The following is a 15,418-nucleotide window of genomic DNA, read 5'->3' on the forward strand; positions in this document are numbered from 1 at the left end:
CTAAGAGATTTCTATGGCTAACTAAACATTTTCCAGTCAAATTAACACTTAACGAAACACTTAAAAAGTACCCACTGGGCATTTTAATAAAATTAGTTATGCACTCATGACAAGATTATTAACATTCATTGGTGGTACTGATAACTCTTCTGCCTTAAACCTCTGAACACAGTGCACTCTCTCTATCCCTCAAAGGCTAGATATTTAAGTCACATGAAACACAGAGTAACAACTGTAATACTAATTGATAGTTGATCTGAAAGTCTCCCTGATTGTTAAGTAATCTACTTCCTTTCTTTCTGCTCAGTTTGGAAACAGAAGCAACCCTAACTATTATGTCATTGTTTTAGTTAGGAGTTAAAGCTAATTCCTTTACTTAAACTGATAACCCAAATAGTTATTCCCTATTTCACCTGTCTTAAAATTATCAACACCTGTTTTATTTACAGTCTTCTCCAGTTCACTGCTTTAGCTCAAAAGGACTACTAGAAACCAGGCACACAGTACTAAATACACGCTGAATTAATAAACTTATGTGGCCAGCAACCCACCTAAAATCTATCCATAACTCACTTCATCATTTTGACATTATTCTCAAGAGTTTGTACAGCGCTCACTTGGGGAGAATGTTAATGAAAAGCTAAACCAGTCTAAAAGTCTCCCCCCCAACCCACTTTAAGTAACTTTTTTTTTTTTTTTAAAGATTTATTTACTTGACAGAGAGAGAGAGAGAGAGGCAGAAGCAGGCTTCCTGCTGAGCAGAGAGCCCGACAAGGGGCTCGATCCTAGGACCCTGGGATCACGACGGGAGCCGAAGGCAGAAGCTTTAACCACTGAGCCACCCAGGTGCTCCCCCCGCTTTTTTGAGAGGAGTGAAGATCCAATTACACAGCAGGGGACTGGGAAGGCTCTCTCTATTGTTGCTTTGTATGAATAATATTCTTACCCTAACTTCCTCCTTCATATTTCTTGATTATAACTCAAGACAAGTTTAAGTATGTCAGATTTTGCAATAACCTGTAAAACTGAAGAGCTTAACAGGTTTTAATTCACTTTCACTTTAGAATCTATGGAAAATGACAAAGTTCAGATAATTAACCAATTTAAGTCAATAGCATGTCAGGCAGAAATTAGAGAAAATCAAATTGTTACAATTATTTTTTTGTGTAATAGCAATTATGATGAGTTGTTACCTAAACAGCGGTTAAGACATTTAAAGTTATGTATTCATTTATCACTTAACTGTTTTTATAATATACTGACACTTTGAAATAGGACAGATGCCAGTATAGGAAGCTAAATGTTCCAGACATAAAATCAGAAAATAGTGCAGACCAGCAGTGTCCCAAAAGAAACACAGTGCAACCCATATATGTAATTTAAAATTTTCCGGTAATCCTATTAAAATTGAGAGAAACAGGGCACCTGGGTGGCTGGCTCAGCTGGTTGTGTCTGCCTTCGGCTCAGGTCATGATCTCAGGGTGCTGAGATCAAGTCCCACATCGCATCAGGCTCCGCTTCTCTCTCTCCCTGCTGCTATCCCTGATTGTGCACGCACATGCTATCAAATACATAAAATCTTTAAAAAAGCCGAAACAGGTGAAACTAATTTTAATTACGTCTGTTTAATCAAATATATCCAAAATGTTATTTTCCATATATAATCAATCTTAAAAAAGTTTTCTTTGAAATCCAATGTCTATTTTACAATTACAACACAGTTCAATTCAGAACGTACACAGTTTAAATGCCCAACAGCCACACATGGCTACTGGCTACAATACTGGTCACAGTAAGCATGGCTCATGAGGGCAAAAGGCACTGGCATACCCAATAAATAGTAAACCAAAAACTCCTGGAAGAAGGTTTTCAGAGTTAAAAGGAGGCAGTTATCTAGCAAACCATAGCCGGAGCTTGGTACCTACTACATCTGAGAAGCAGAAATGCAAATAACTAGCTGGTTATCTACTGGCTATAGATACAAACCAATGGATAGCCTACATGTTAACTATGAAGAAACTGCTTATCAATTTATTTTCAACTACACAGTTTTGCCTCAGCATTAAAGGACATACTAAAGTATAAAAACACTCCAAAAATAAAATTACTATTCAATACTTCTGAACAGAATACTGCCTAGAGTATCATATTCCAGTTTAATAACCCTAATGAAAAATGTAGCACAATTCCTCGAGCTTGGCAGTATGAACTGAAAAAAAAAAGTTCTCCATTATTTTTAACTTGGTACTCATACATGGAAGTGGAAAACATTCCAATATCTATAGACAAAGGAATTCTTAAATCCTGACTTGGCAAAAAGAATTTAACATCAAGAAATGATAGAATTCAAGAGAAAAAAGTCACTCCTACCAAAGCAGTTTCACCCTTGGAGACATTCTAGCCATGAAGTCTTTAAAAAAAAAGAGAGAAAAAGAAAAAAAAGTTATAATTTTTGTGGCTGTAATTCTCTATTATGAAAAATCCTACAAGATTTACAGACACCTCTCCATGAGATAGTTTGAGTTAAAGATCTCAAAGAAGGTTCCCTTTTGGTTTTTTAAAAGACAAAGCTAAGAAGGCACATCAATCCTGTGTTTATTTAACAAAATCAGGATTTTTGTCCTATTTCATGATACCATCCTAAAGTTCAGCTCCTTAAAAAAAAAAATCTTTCCAAACAGCATTATCATGTTTCAACTACCTTGTCAAAAATACGGCCCTCACAACAACATGAATGAACTTAGTAACTCTGAACCATACACTTAAAAAAAATTAAAACTGCTAAATTTTATGTTAGTATATTTTACCACATTTTAAAAGAAACTAATTTTTTAAAAATGTTGGATGGCCCTGCCGAGTGGGTCTTCACATGGATGGCAGGGGAAAACAGGAGAGGGAAAAAGCAGGACTGTATGTCAGCTTTCATGCTCTCCTTTTTGATTTTACTAGAATTTTCTAGAATTTACTAGAATTTTCAACCACACTCTAAAGGTCATACTTTGTAAGTCAGAACTTAATTACAAAAAAAGAAAACCTATCTTCTGCGCCTCAAATACTTTACTTTTTAACTCAGCTGCTATAAATACTCATCTCAATGGTAAACATCCAGAGCAGCTGCAAAATCACTCAAACCACTACCATCTCTCTTATTTCAGGCCTAAGGTTAAAAGGAAAAAAAAAGAAACAAGACTGAATTTTTATCTAGATATTATGACTCAGGCATATGCCCGTTCAGGCATAAAAACCCTTCTATCCACTCCCAGAACACCTATTATTCATTAGTGCCCCAAAAGGACCAAGGTATTATACTGCCCCTCAATGTAGTATTGAGAATTCTCATCTTCTAGAAACTCAAAATGCAAATTACTCAGCATTTTGATACAGAATAACTTATAAGCTACAACTTGGTACCTACATTTTATAGACCAGTTGCTCTGGCCAAGAGCTGTCAGTTCATGTATCTTCCTCTTAACCTAAGTCTCTCAAAGGAAATTTAACCACCACAGTGCCTTTGAGAGTCTTCCCCTCCCTCTCCAACCCTGTCTCCACGCTCTTTAAAGAGGACCAATTCTTTCACTCATTTTAGGTGCAAATCAATTACCTCCTCCTACAATGTTCAGATTTCTGTGTTTGCAGATTGAAAGCTGTTTTTAGGGAGCGTTCCCCACCTCACTTTTGAGTCAAGCAAGAAAGAAGCCATCTAGGTGTTTCTAAAGGAAAACCTTAAAGCAAAAGAACCGTGACACTGAAATTTCATACTGATAAAATATCGGACGGTTAAAAACCACAAGTGTCTCCAACCAGAGCTCTAAAAAACCAACCCTACACAGTATGACGAAGCCACGCCGTTCATTGCTCAACGTAGGCCGGGCTTTTGCACCATAAGAGCCAGAGATGATGGCTCTAACAGCACGCCCTAAACCCAAGATAAAGGTGTAAGAGCCACGTGCCTAAGATTAGGGAATGGTTTCCTTTCTCAAAAACCCGAAGAGGAAGCAAGAAAGGAAGGCTGGGTGCAGAGACTGAAGACAGACAGCTCCAGGTGAGTGGAAGTAAAGATGACACTTCGGCTGAGCTACTGTGCCAGACGTGGTCGGGGTAAAGAGAAGTCTCCAAGCATTTAGATGGAGCAGGGTCAGTACACACACAAAGGAGGCGCCTCTACCGCACTGCGCTCTGGCACTCGTAGTCAGACCCCCAAGCAGGCGACGGACAGTAAACTACAGAGTCCGGAGTGAGAGTAGGCCCCTCTGCCTCTGCCTCCGGCTCCTCCAGCTTCACACAAAGGACCGCGCCGCCACCCCCTCGCCCCGCCCGCCGGGACTTGTAGTTCCCGTTTCCCCCGCCAAACCGCAGCGGAGGAACTGACTAGACTACAATTCCCAGCAGCCTCCGCGCCCGAGCCCCGCACCCCTGCCTCCATCTTGGCTGCGGTAGGAGCCTCCATTTTCGCTCCCTCCCCCCACTGTAGTCACTACCACCACTACCACGCGCGGCTGCCTGGGTTCGACTCTTCGTTTCAGCTCTGCGGCCTGACGTGAGGCTTAGACAGTTAAACGGGGCCCAGGTGGGAAAGCCCGGGGTAAAGACTCAGGGTGAGATCTTCCCTGCCCGGAGCCCTAGGAGTGGCCACCTTGGCTCAGAAGTCTCTCCCATTAATCTTGGTCTTCTCATCTGCCCCTAACCTGGCTTCTTGCTACCCCCAATTGGACCCCGAGGTCGTACTCACCCCAACAGCTCAGCGCCCCCTCTCCAGCGCCGCCATAAGCAGCACGGCCCGGTACGTAGGAATAAATCTCGCTTCTCTCGCGAGAGTTGCGGGCTCCGAGCGCGTGCACGGGAAGCGCGGGGTGGGGTAGGAGGGTGCTCCTAATACGCCTGCGTGCGAGGGTTGAGTGACGCCCAGCAGAGCGCTGCGCTTAACCACAACCAATATGGTTGCCGGCGTTACCCTACATTCCCTTCCCCGTGAGCTGTGGGAAGCAATCTCTGTGTTTACTGACTCCGCTGGGACGCATGGGGAGGGGTGGCGGGTAACTTTCGGCGTCTCTGGTCTTAGTAAACCTGAATATACCTTAAGCCTCGAGACCAGGGTAAACTTTGAGGGCGAACGATTTAGAGGGCATTTCCAGGAATGTCATATAAAGGATTTCGCTTTTTCTCAGATAATCCAGAAGCCCCAAACCCTAGTTTCTCCTTATAATACAAGTTTTTTTTCCCCTCTTGTTTGATATAATATATTGACATTTTCATTAGCATAGAGTAGGTTTTTAGTAAGGTAATTTGGAAGTTTTACGTGAGACCGTTGTCTCCCAGAAACTATGTTGCTTGCAACAGACGGACGAGAGTGAGCAAGGCGCATAATCATTAAAAAACAGCCCAAAACCCCCACAAAAACCTTCATCTGACCTTTGTAATTACCACAAGATATTCGTGGTTTATCCGGTAATCAAAGAGGCTGAATCAGTAACTAAAATGTTGAAATCAGGGCAAATGGATGACTAATCCAACAGGGTAAGATGAGTGAGGAAAACAGTTAATTGTGGCCACAGAAAAGTTCAATGACTTTTCCCTTGTCAAACAAGAGAGCAGTACCCTCCGGTGAGAGGAATGGTTTTCCCAGATTTTGCGGCGCTTGCTCTCGCGCTCGCTCGCTCGCTCTCTCTCAACAGTATTGGATAAACAATGACCAGTCGTGCTCCTGAGAACTCTGATAGCCACTTTATTTTCGCTTTCAACACATACTTATCCTGTGTCTCTTATGTGTCACCGTTGGGGTGTATACCGTTTTCAAGACAAATGGATATGGTTCTGCCCTCAAGGAACTTTCAGTCTAGCATCATTCAGTAATCACAAAAACAAATTTAAACGTACTCAGTGAAATAAGTGCAATGAAGGAAAGATGCAGTGTTAAGAGAGTAAGTAGTCTCCAATACTGAGCAAATTATCGAATTCTAAGAGGAGGCAGTATCCTACATAAGATTTTTTAAAAGATTTTCCTCTTACCTCTGTTGCTATTGGTCCAATTACATTCCACCTCCTAGCAGCCTCTTTGTTCTCTTTGATGCCTTCCCACGCTTTCCTAAGCACAAGATATTTGCTATGCATTTGCTTTCAATACTTTCATCGCTTACTGTAAGTAATTATTAGTTTATACCAGCTAGTGATACTTTAGGACAGAGCCTATGACATTCATCTTTGCATACTTGGTCCTGACAGTGCTTGGCATAGACAACTCTCAAAGGCTTGTTGAATGAATAGCACTGAACAACAGTGTAAGAAGTTGGCAGAAATTGGAATGTTCTTTTGGGGCAGTACAAATCATTTAATATATCAAACCAGCTGTTTTGTTTCCTTTGTCCATTTCTTAAATTGAGATCTTTTCTTAGCAATAGATCTAGTCTGGATAATCCACTCTAATATTACAGAGAAACTGCCCTGGGCTCTCGCACTAGAAACAAGGTCATGTGAAGCTGGGCTAAAAGTAGAATTAGGTCTAAGAGCGCACATTCTCAAATATCACAGTAATGGGAAATGTAAAGAGTAATAGTCTCAAATTCTATATATACAATTCCAATTAATAAGAAAGAATAAGAATGAGTGAGTCTTGATTTCTACCATTACACATAATTTCTAAATACCTTCTTAAATCATATAACCATTTCATCCTCATCATTCTGATTGTCTCAATTGCCTTTAAATTCCTCCTCAGTCCATAATTAGTATCAGTTTACATTTAACCAAAAATGCAAATATGCTTACATCCAGAGGCTTACATTTTAGCTCCCCAATGCATTCAAGAAAGCAAAAGATGGAGTCATTTGATTTAAATCACAGTTTAAGTGATTTCTTCTTTCTACAAGTACTACCCATAACCAGAGGTTGATTTCAGTTTTAGATCACTACATTTTACGGCAATAATTTTTTTTCAGGTTAATTTTGAAGTCAAAAAGCTGAAAAAATGTATAGTTATCACGTTTTTTTTTTATAAAAGATTTTATTTATTTATTTGACACAGAGAGACAGATCACAAGTAGGCAGAGCAGCAGGCAGAGATAGAGGGGAAAGCAGGCTCTCTGCTGAGCAGAGAGCTGGATGCAGGCCTCCATCCAGGACCCCGGGATCATGACCTGACCAAAGGCAGAGGCTTAACCTACTGAGCCACCTAGGCACCCCTAGGTTTATTTTTTTAAACAGAAGTTAAAGCAGAAACTTGTGAAGTCACTTGGTAAACCTTTTCCTATATAATGGGGTAGTCATGGATTTTGAGGAGATATTTAGTCTATTAAGGAGTAATGTGATCGCTTCTTGGCCTTTTGGCTAAGATCAAGTGTATTAAGGAATAACATGAAGCAAAAAAGAAGTATATATTATTTTTGGTATTTATCATATTAGTTTTTCTTCTCTGAGAAACATAGAGGCAATGAAATTGATTATGATTATTTTTCTTAATCTCTCTATGAATATCAATAAGCACATATCTCTTGTGTATTTGACAAACAAAAGTAACCATCCTTTACACATTTGTAAAGTTTTCTTGAGTAGTGATGGCAACTGTATAGGATGAGACTTTTGTAAGTTCTCTATGAAATGAGAAAAATTAGGTCAGTGTGGAGATTTTTAAAAAAATAAGGCTAAATTTATTCAAGATTTGGACTCTTTATTCTGACATTATGTCCTTCCTATTTAGGGAAGGTAAAGGGAACTTCTTTTATAAAATTTTGGTAATAGTGGATAGTAAGGGGATCCATATTCAAGATTTCAGAACAGGAAAACACCATTTAGAGCAGCAACTTTCATAAAGAATAATCATTTCTTCTTCTTCTCCTCCTCCTCCTCCTTCTCCTTCTTCTTCAAGATTTTATTTATTTATTGGACAGAGAGAGACACAGCGAGACAGGGAACACAAGCAGGGGGAGTGGGAGAGGGAGAAGCAGGCTCTGCTTCCTGCTCTGCAGGAAGCCCAATGCAGGGCTCGATCCCAGGACCCTAGCCGAAGGCAGACACTTAACAACTGAGTCACCCAGGCACTCCTCATCATTTCTTATTATTAAGAAACAATTAAGATTTAATCCTAGAATCCTGAATTCCAAAATTTTTTATTCATTAACAAGCCCCCAACAGTTCAAATGCATTATGTAAATAAAAATAAGAAATATGTAATAAAATGTTAGAATCTAAATAAGAATAGTGCAAAAACTATATGCTTTCCTTTAAAGTGTCAATGTTGCACTGCAGGCAAGAATTATATGGACTTGCTAAGCTGCTGCACTATAAAGGTAGTCACCATAACACTTTAGCTTTGGGAATCAGTTCACCAAAGGGAAAGGTGGAGCAAAAGCAGATTGTTAACCAAACTTAAATTAGACCCAAATGAAAACCAACTGCACTTAAACTAAAATCCAAACTACTTTACCGTGGCCTACAGAGCCCTAAATGACCTAGTTCCCACTAAATCTCTAACATCTAGTTCACCATGATTCAATTCCATTGCTGTTTTGGTTCTTCCAACATTGTAGATTTGTTCCTACTCAGAACTCTTGCATTTACTGTTGCCTCCATCTGGAATTCTCTTTCCCCAAATCATCACGTTTTTTAAAGATTTATTTTATTCATTTGAGAGAGAGAGAGAGAGTGCACACATGTGCACACTCAGGGTGGGAGGGGCAGGGGAAGGGGGAGAGAATCCTGAAGCAGATGCCCCGCTGAGCATGGAGGCCAACATGGAGCTCAATTTCAGGCCCAGATCATGACCTGAGCAGAAACCAAGAGCCTGATTAATGCTCAACCAACTGAACCAACCAGGTGCCCCACCACCAACACCAACCATCACTTTTTGACAGTTTCTCATCATTCAGATTATAGCTCAAATGTTATGGCCTTACAAAGATCTTCTCTAAAGTAAAAGTATGCACTATTGCCATCACTCTCTATAACATTAACTTGTTTTATTGTTTTCATAATGTGTTGTTATCCAAAATTAACACATTTATGAATTTGTTTATTCCTCTTCTTCCTCAACAATAGTCCAAGCGTCAGTTCTCTGGTTCATCATTGCATCCCCTGACCCTAGGACAGGGACTAATATAACAGTAAGTACTTAATATTTAAGTAAATAGTCATTGAATGAATGAGTTATGTATTTCATTAAATCTAAGACAGTATTGATTGTATGATACATCATTATTTGTACACCAGCAAGAAGAAAATATGTTGCCATTTTCACCCTGATATAACATTGTTATTACTTAGAATTTTAATATTTATTAATGGAGCTCTTTAAAACTTATTTAGATGTACTTTAGGTCTAATCAGATAAAAGTTTAAAAATGTTTTTATCATATATCACTCTTATGTGTATATAAAGTAAAAAAAATAAGCATAGTAAATTGGTGAAGGTATTCCTAAAACTTCTTCACAAAGCCTAACTCTTTTGAGTCTCTTTCTTTGTAGTAATAAATTTGATTATATAGTCATTGATCAACAGACATTAAAAAGTTTAAAATCAACAATTAGGAGAATATATGTTTGCAACATGTAAAACTGACCATGTATTAGTATCATGAGTATATATTAATACATATAAATAAGAAAAAATCAAGGAAAAGAAATGGGGGAATCACTTGAATGTCCTCATTAAAAAAAAACTATATAGGGGTGCCTGGGTGGCTTACTGTTAAGCGTTTGCCTTCAGCTCAGGTCATGGTCCTGGGGCCCTGGGATTGAGCCCTGTATTGGGCTCCCTGCTCAGTGGGGAGCTTACTTCTCCCTCTCCTTCCGCCCCTATCCCCTCCTCGTGCTCTCTCTCTCAAATAAATAAAAATTTTTTTTTAATTTTAAAAAAGTAAAATTTTAAAAAATTTAAAAAATGTATAGGCAAATAAGCATTTGAAATTATGCTTATCCTCATTAGTAATCAGGGGAATATGAATTTGTTGAGATTAGTTTATTTTATTCTTTAAAGATTTTATTTTATTTATTTGTCAGAGCGTGAGCAAGCACAAGCAGGGGGAGCAGTAGGCAGAGGCTGAAGGAGGCTCCCTGCTGAGCAGAGAGCCCAACCTAGGGCTCAATCCCAGGACCTTGAGATCTTGACCTGAGCCGAAGGTAGACACTTAACTGAGCCACCCAGATGTCTCTGTTGAGTTAACTTTAGACTTAAAAAAGAATTAGAAAAATTATGTAGAAAGTTCTCACAAACCCTTCACCCAGTTTCCCATTATGTTAAGGTTACCTAACCATAGAACAATTTTCTGAACTAGGAAATTAACCTTGACACAATATTAACTAAACTACAAAATTTATTCAGGTTTTGTCAGTTTTTCCCCTAATATCCCTTTTATTTTCCAGAATCAAATCCAGAATCCCACCCTGCATTTAGCTGTTTGTCTCCTTACTCTCCTCCATTCTATGAAAGTTCCTTATCTTTCATGACCTGGAGACTTTAGAACAACATTGATTAGTTATTTTGTAAACATCCTTCTACTTGTTTTTATCTGATGTTTTCCTTGAAACATTGTTTAGATTATGTACCCTTCTCACTGCTTCATACCAGGAGGCATAAAATGTTGAAATCTATTATTAGTGATGTTTACCTTAATCAGTTGGTTAAAGTGGAGTCGGCCAGGATTATTCATAGTAAAATTTTAATTTTTCCTTTATAATTACTAAATGTTTTCTTGCGGGGGAGCGGGGGAAGATGCTTTGGGACTATACTTAATTTGTCCTCTCAGAATTGAAGTCTATTCAGAAACTCAGAATGTGGCCTTTTTGGGAATAGGGTCTTTGCAGATATAATCAAATTAAGATAAAGTCATAATGAATTACAGTAAACACTAATCCAATGACTGGTATTCTTCAAAGTGGGGAATTTGGACACAGACACAAACGTACAGGGAGAATACCACAGAAAGACTAAAGCAGAAATTGCCATACTATATCTAGAAGCCAAGGAATACCGAGGATTGGCAGAAACTGAAGGAACCAACCTTGTCAACACCTTAATTTCAGACTTTTAGCCATCAGAACTGTGAGAGAATAAATTTCTATTGTTTTAAGCCATCCATTTGTATTAATCTGTTATGGTAACTCTAGGAAACTAACAAGAGACTAGGAAAATACCTTTTTCTGCTTAAACTTTGGTTCACTAATTTTGACATACGTTGATAGATCTTGCTAAATCTCTTTTTGGCTCATAGATGTGCAGGTTTTTCGTCACAGAATCATTCTTGGGTCATCAAGAATACTGGTAATGCAGAATTTCCTAAGAGTGTGTCATTGTTGTTGTCTAGGATTTTATTCCAAGCTGCTGAAAGCCTTGTGGTCAGCAGAATTCTAAGATGGCTGCTAAGAATCCCACCACCTCGTGTACATGCTGTGTATAATCACCTGCCATTGAGCATGGGCTGAACCTGTGGATATTAGAAAATAGTCATATCTCCTTTGTGGAGAAGAGATTACAGCAGTTGTAATTAAGCTAATTAGTTTGGTTAATCAAGCTGAAGATTCTTTTGGTTAGGCCTGGTGAGCTTTTACTTTTTTATTTTCAAGATTTTTATTTATTTATTCTTAGAGGAGTGAGAGGGTGTGAGGGGAGGGACAGAGGGGGAGGGACTCTCAAACAGCCCGAGCTGAGCGTGGAACCCAACATAGGGTTCAATCTCAGGACCCTGAGATCATGACCTGACCCAAAATTGAGTCAGTTGCTTAATGGACTGAGCCACCCAGGCACTCCTCAGGTGAGCATTTATAAGTGGAGTCTATAAAGGGAGTCGGAACTTCTATTGGCCTTGAAGTCCTAGGAGTTGTACACCTGCACAGAAAGGAATTTTGCCAACAACCATGTGAACTTGGGAGAGGGCCCAGAGCCTCAAATGAGATGCTAGCCTATGCTGACAGCTTGATTTCAGCCTTGTGAGATCATTAGATGGGAACCTAGTTAAACCCTGCATGGACTTCTAACCTACAGAATCGTAAGAGAATAAATGAGCATTGCTTTAAAGTACTAAATTTGTGGTAATCTGTTATATGGCTATAATAGAGAATTAATACAGCTATACTCCAAGTTCTTGTGCTGGCACTCTCCTGATCCTACAGAAAGGTTCACATGAATGCAAAGTTCATAAACAATAGCTAAACCCCTATTCCCTTTTCGAATAGTGCTTAAAAAAAGTTTTTAAAAGATTTTATTTACTTATTTGACAGAGATTGAGAGGGAGAGCGTACAAGCAGGGGGAGTAGCAGAGGGGAAAAGAGAAGCAGGCTCCCTGCTGAGCAAGGAGCCTGATGTGGGGCTCCATTCCAGGACCCTGGGATCATGACTTGAGTCAAAGGCAGACGCTTAACTGACTGAGCCACCCAGGCACCCCTTAAAATGGTTTCTTGATCAGAATACCAAGAACTTACCTTTGGCCAGTCCAGGCTATCAGGAACATGGCTAATTTTGCTTATGCTTAGAATCAATTACACTACAAACCCCTACATGTATTAGACCTATCCCAATTTTAGAGATGTTAAAACAGGAAATAAAAATGAATCTTAGGATCAATCACATACAGAAGACCACTTCTATCAATTTTTTGTGTATTTTTAGGAGGCTAGATCAAATTTTGAGTGAATTGTAGTTCATTCAGAAGCTCTGAAGGTTCTGCCTCCTCTTTAGGATTCTTTGTAACAAAAGAAAAACATGATCGGCTTTCCATCATATTAGCAGATAATAGTCCTTAATTCCCTCTGAAGGTTGCTGAGACAATTGCAAGTGAAATAACTGAAAAATGTGCAATATGACTGCTTATTGTGAAATATATTTAATCTAAATGAGGTAGATGGAGAATTAGAAATAAGGAAGTCAGATACTAGGATTTAAAAATGCATAATTGTACTATTATATATGTATTTTCACAATCTATTATATAGTTACACAATGAAATATTGTACATCAGTGCAAATAAATGACAGCTATGTACAAAAGGATCTTAGAAACAATGTTGAGTGAAAAAAAAACAGATCTCCATAGTCTATGTAAAATATGATACCATTTTTGTAAAGCTCAAAAAGGAACAAAACTAAAAAATGGCACTTTAGGGATACATACATATTTTAGGTCTTTTCCCATGTGAGAGAACTATCAAAAAGAGTGAGTAGTGGGGTGGGGAGAGACAGGAGAGGAGCTCAAATAGATAAATGCAAATTGTGGGTAATGTTCTAATTCTTAGGTAACAAGTGATTATGTTTGAAAATCTATTTGCATGTTACACATCCTTTTATGTGTCAAACATTAAAATATAAGTACAACACTATGTATACAGTGTTGCAAAATTTATATTTGCATGGTTGTTTTTTTTGTTTTTAAGTAGTCTCCACACCCAGTGTGGAACCAAACACAGGGATTAACTCATAACCCTGAAATCAAGACAGGAGCTGAGATCAAGAGTTGGGCACTTAACTGAGCCACCCAGGTGCCCCTGGCATGGTTGTTTTTAAAACTATGCTTATTTTATCAATTAGCATTCTTAATTATAGGCAATTCAGGTTAACTTTAACAAAAAGTGATTTTATTGAAACGCTAATAAGCAATCTTCAGGATCACTAAGACAGCCAGAAAAACTAGAATTAGAGGCTACAGAGCCTCTAATCACTTCAGATAATTGCTTCAGTGAAGATCCCACTGTGTGGCAGGGACACGGCAGCTTATACCCCTGACTTCGCTGACACTGGTTACTGAATGTTATTTAAGCCACTTTTGCAGCTCCTCTGGGGAACTGCATATGGTAGCCAGTGTTGTAGGCCTTTACTCAAAGAATTCTGTAGTTTCCTGCTTTTTTGCCTAACTTTAGAGTTTAAGACAGATGCATCTTCCTTAGCTGCAAAAGAGACTGGGAAAACCTTTATCTGACACTTTCACATTTCTTAGGAGGGAGGAAGGCTTTGCCTCATTAGGTGAGGGATTCCCCAAACAGGATAGGAATAAGGATATTGAGCAGCCAAAAAAGAAATGACAGTTGTCTGCCACAGCTCATTCTCTTGGCTACCTAACACCAACACCTTCAGCTAGTTTCCACTTGTTAAAACTATTCAATGTAAAAGGACTTGTCAGACATCGTTAATTGCTTTCTCAATACTCTTTCCTCCTTGATAATAGAATACTGATTTTTTTTTAAGATTTTATTTATTTATTTGACAGACAGAGATCACAAGTAGGCAGAGAGGCAGGCAGAGAGAGAGGGAGGAGGAAGCAGGCTCCCTGCGGAGCAGAGCCCGATGTGGGGCTCGATCCCAGGACCCTGGGATCATGACCTGAGCCGAAGGCAGAGGCTTTAACCCACTGAGCCACCCAGGCGCCCCTAGAATACTGATTTTATTTGAGGCAACTATGTACCCAGTCTTTGCAGATAGAAGTAACCATTTAAAGAGGCAGGCAAGTGAGACAGGGAAATCTGTTTGGAATTTCTGGGAAAGCTTTGCTTTTCTTCATAAAAGAGGATACACACATTGACATAGGCCGTTTCCCTCTTTCTTTCTGCCTTCAATATGGCCAAGACACCTGGCACAGCACCAACCTTCTTGCAACAAGAACATGAAAGATGAAAAGCCATACATGCTAAGGAAGCAGATTTGAAAGACGGAACTGCACTTTTCCATACATAGGTAAGACCACTGATGAAACGTGTCAGTTGCACGCATACAAGCTCTCAGCTACATCATTCTAGAAAAGAGATGACAAATATGTCTCATTATGACTCCATTTATTGAATTCCTATTTCCTAATATATGGGCCATGGTGTTTCCTTTGCACTATTACTAAAAGTAGTTTTTGCTAATCAAGAACCACTTGAATTCCCACCAGTATTTGGCATTTAAAGGCATCTTAACTTAGTGGTTAAGAATATGTTTTAGAGTCTCTCTGGGTTGGAATCTTGTTTAGATATGTAGCATAACCTCCTTGTGCCCGAGTATGTGTAAAACGAGGTACAGTTGAAATGGAGATTATATGATAACTAGAAAGCACCGAGCTTTCTCCTCCGTGTCCTATACACCCTCGTATTAGATGTATCATTGCACTGTAATTATAGGTCTTCTCTACCAAATTTTTCTTCTGAAAGTGTCAAGGTTTTTCCCCTACCTTTTTTCCATTCATAACTCCAAATGAAGTGTCTGGTACATAGTAGACTAGATTTTCAAAATAGTGTCCTTAGAAGTTATCAGGGACAATTATTAAAGCACAAATTCCTGGAACCCATTCCCAAATTTCTGTTCCAGTAGTCAGCAAACCATTTTGGGGCACACCAAAATAAGGTATTATTAAGGTAAAAATGGGTACTACTTTAGCATTTTTCAAGGTACTTCCAAACTCTGTTTTAATTTTATATGATTTGTAATTGTATAATTTTGGATTTTTAATCATGAGGAAATCTCTAAA

General features: G+C 38.9%; 1 protein-coding gene across 3 annotated transcripts in view; it reads right to left on the reverse strand.

The window, feature by feature from the left end:
* The window catches only part of LOC111142841 (cold shock domain containing E1), a 39,892-nt gene extending 35,088 nt beyond the window's left edge, over window positions 1–4,804 (reverse strand). For 2 of the 3 annotated variants that reach the window (XM_022496170.1, XM_022496169.1), the window contains exon 1: window positions 4,730–4,804. The gene's annotated coding sequence lies outside the window, so the exon portion shown is untranslated. The remainder of the gene's footprint in view (window positions 1–4,729) is intronic. The other variant, XM_022496168.1, reaches the window with a different exon arrangement.
* Window positions 4,805–15,418: the final 10,614 nt, after the last annotated feature.

Source organism: Enhydra lutris, unplaced genomic scaffold (assembly GCF_002288905.1).
Source record: "Enhydra lutris kenyoni isolate GAN:26980312 unplaced genomic scaffold, ASM228890v2 scaffoldscaffold9, whole genome shotgun sequence".
In the NCBI taxonomy this organism is placed as follows: domain Eukaryota; kingdom Metazoa; phylum Chordata; class Mammalia; order Carnivora; family Mustelidae; genus Enhydra; species Enhydra lutris.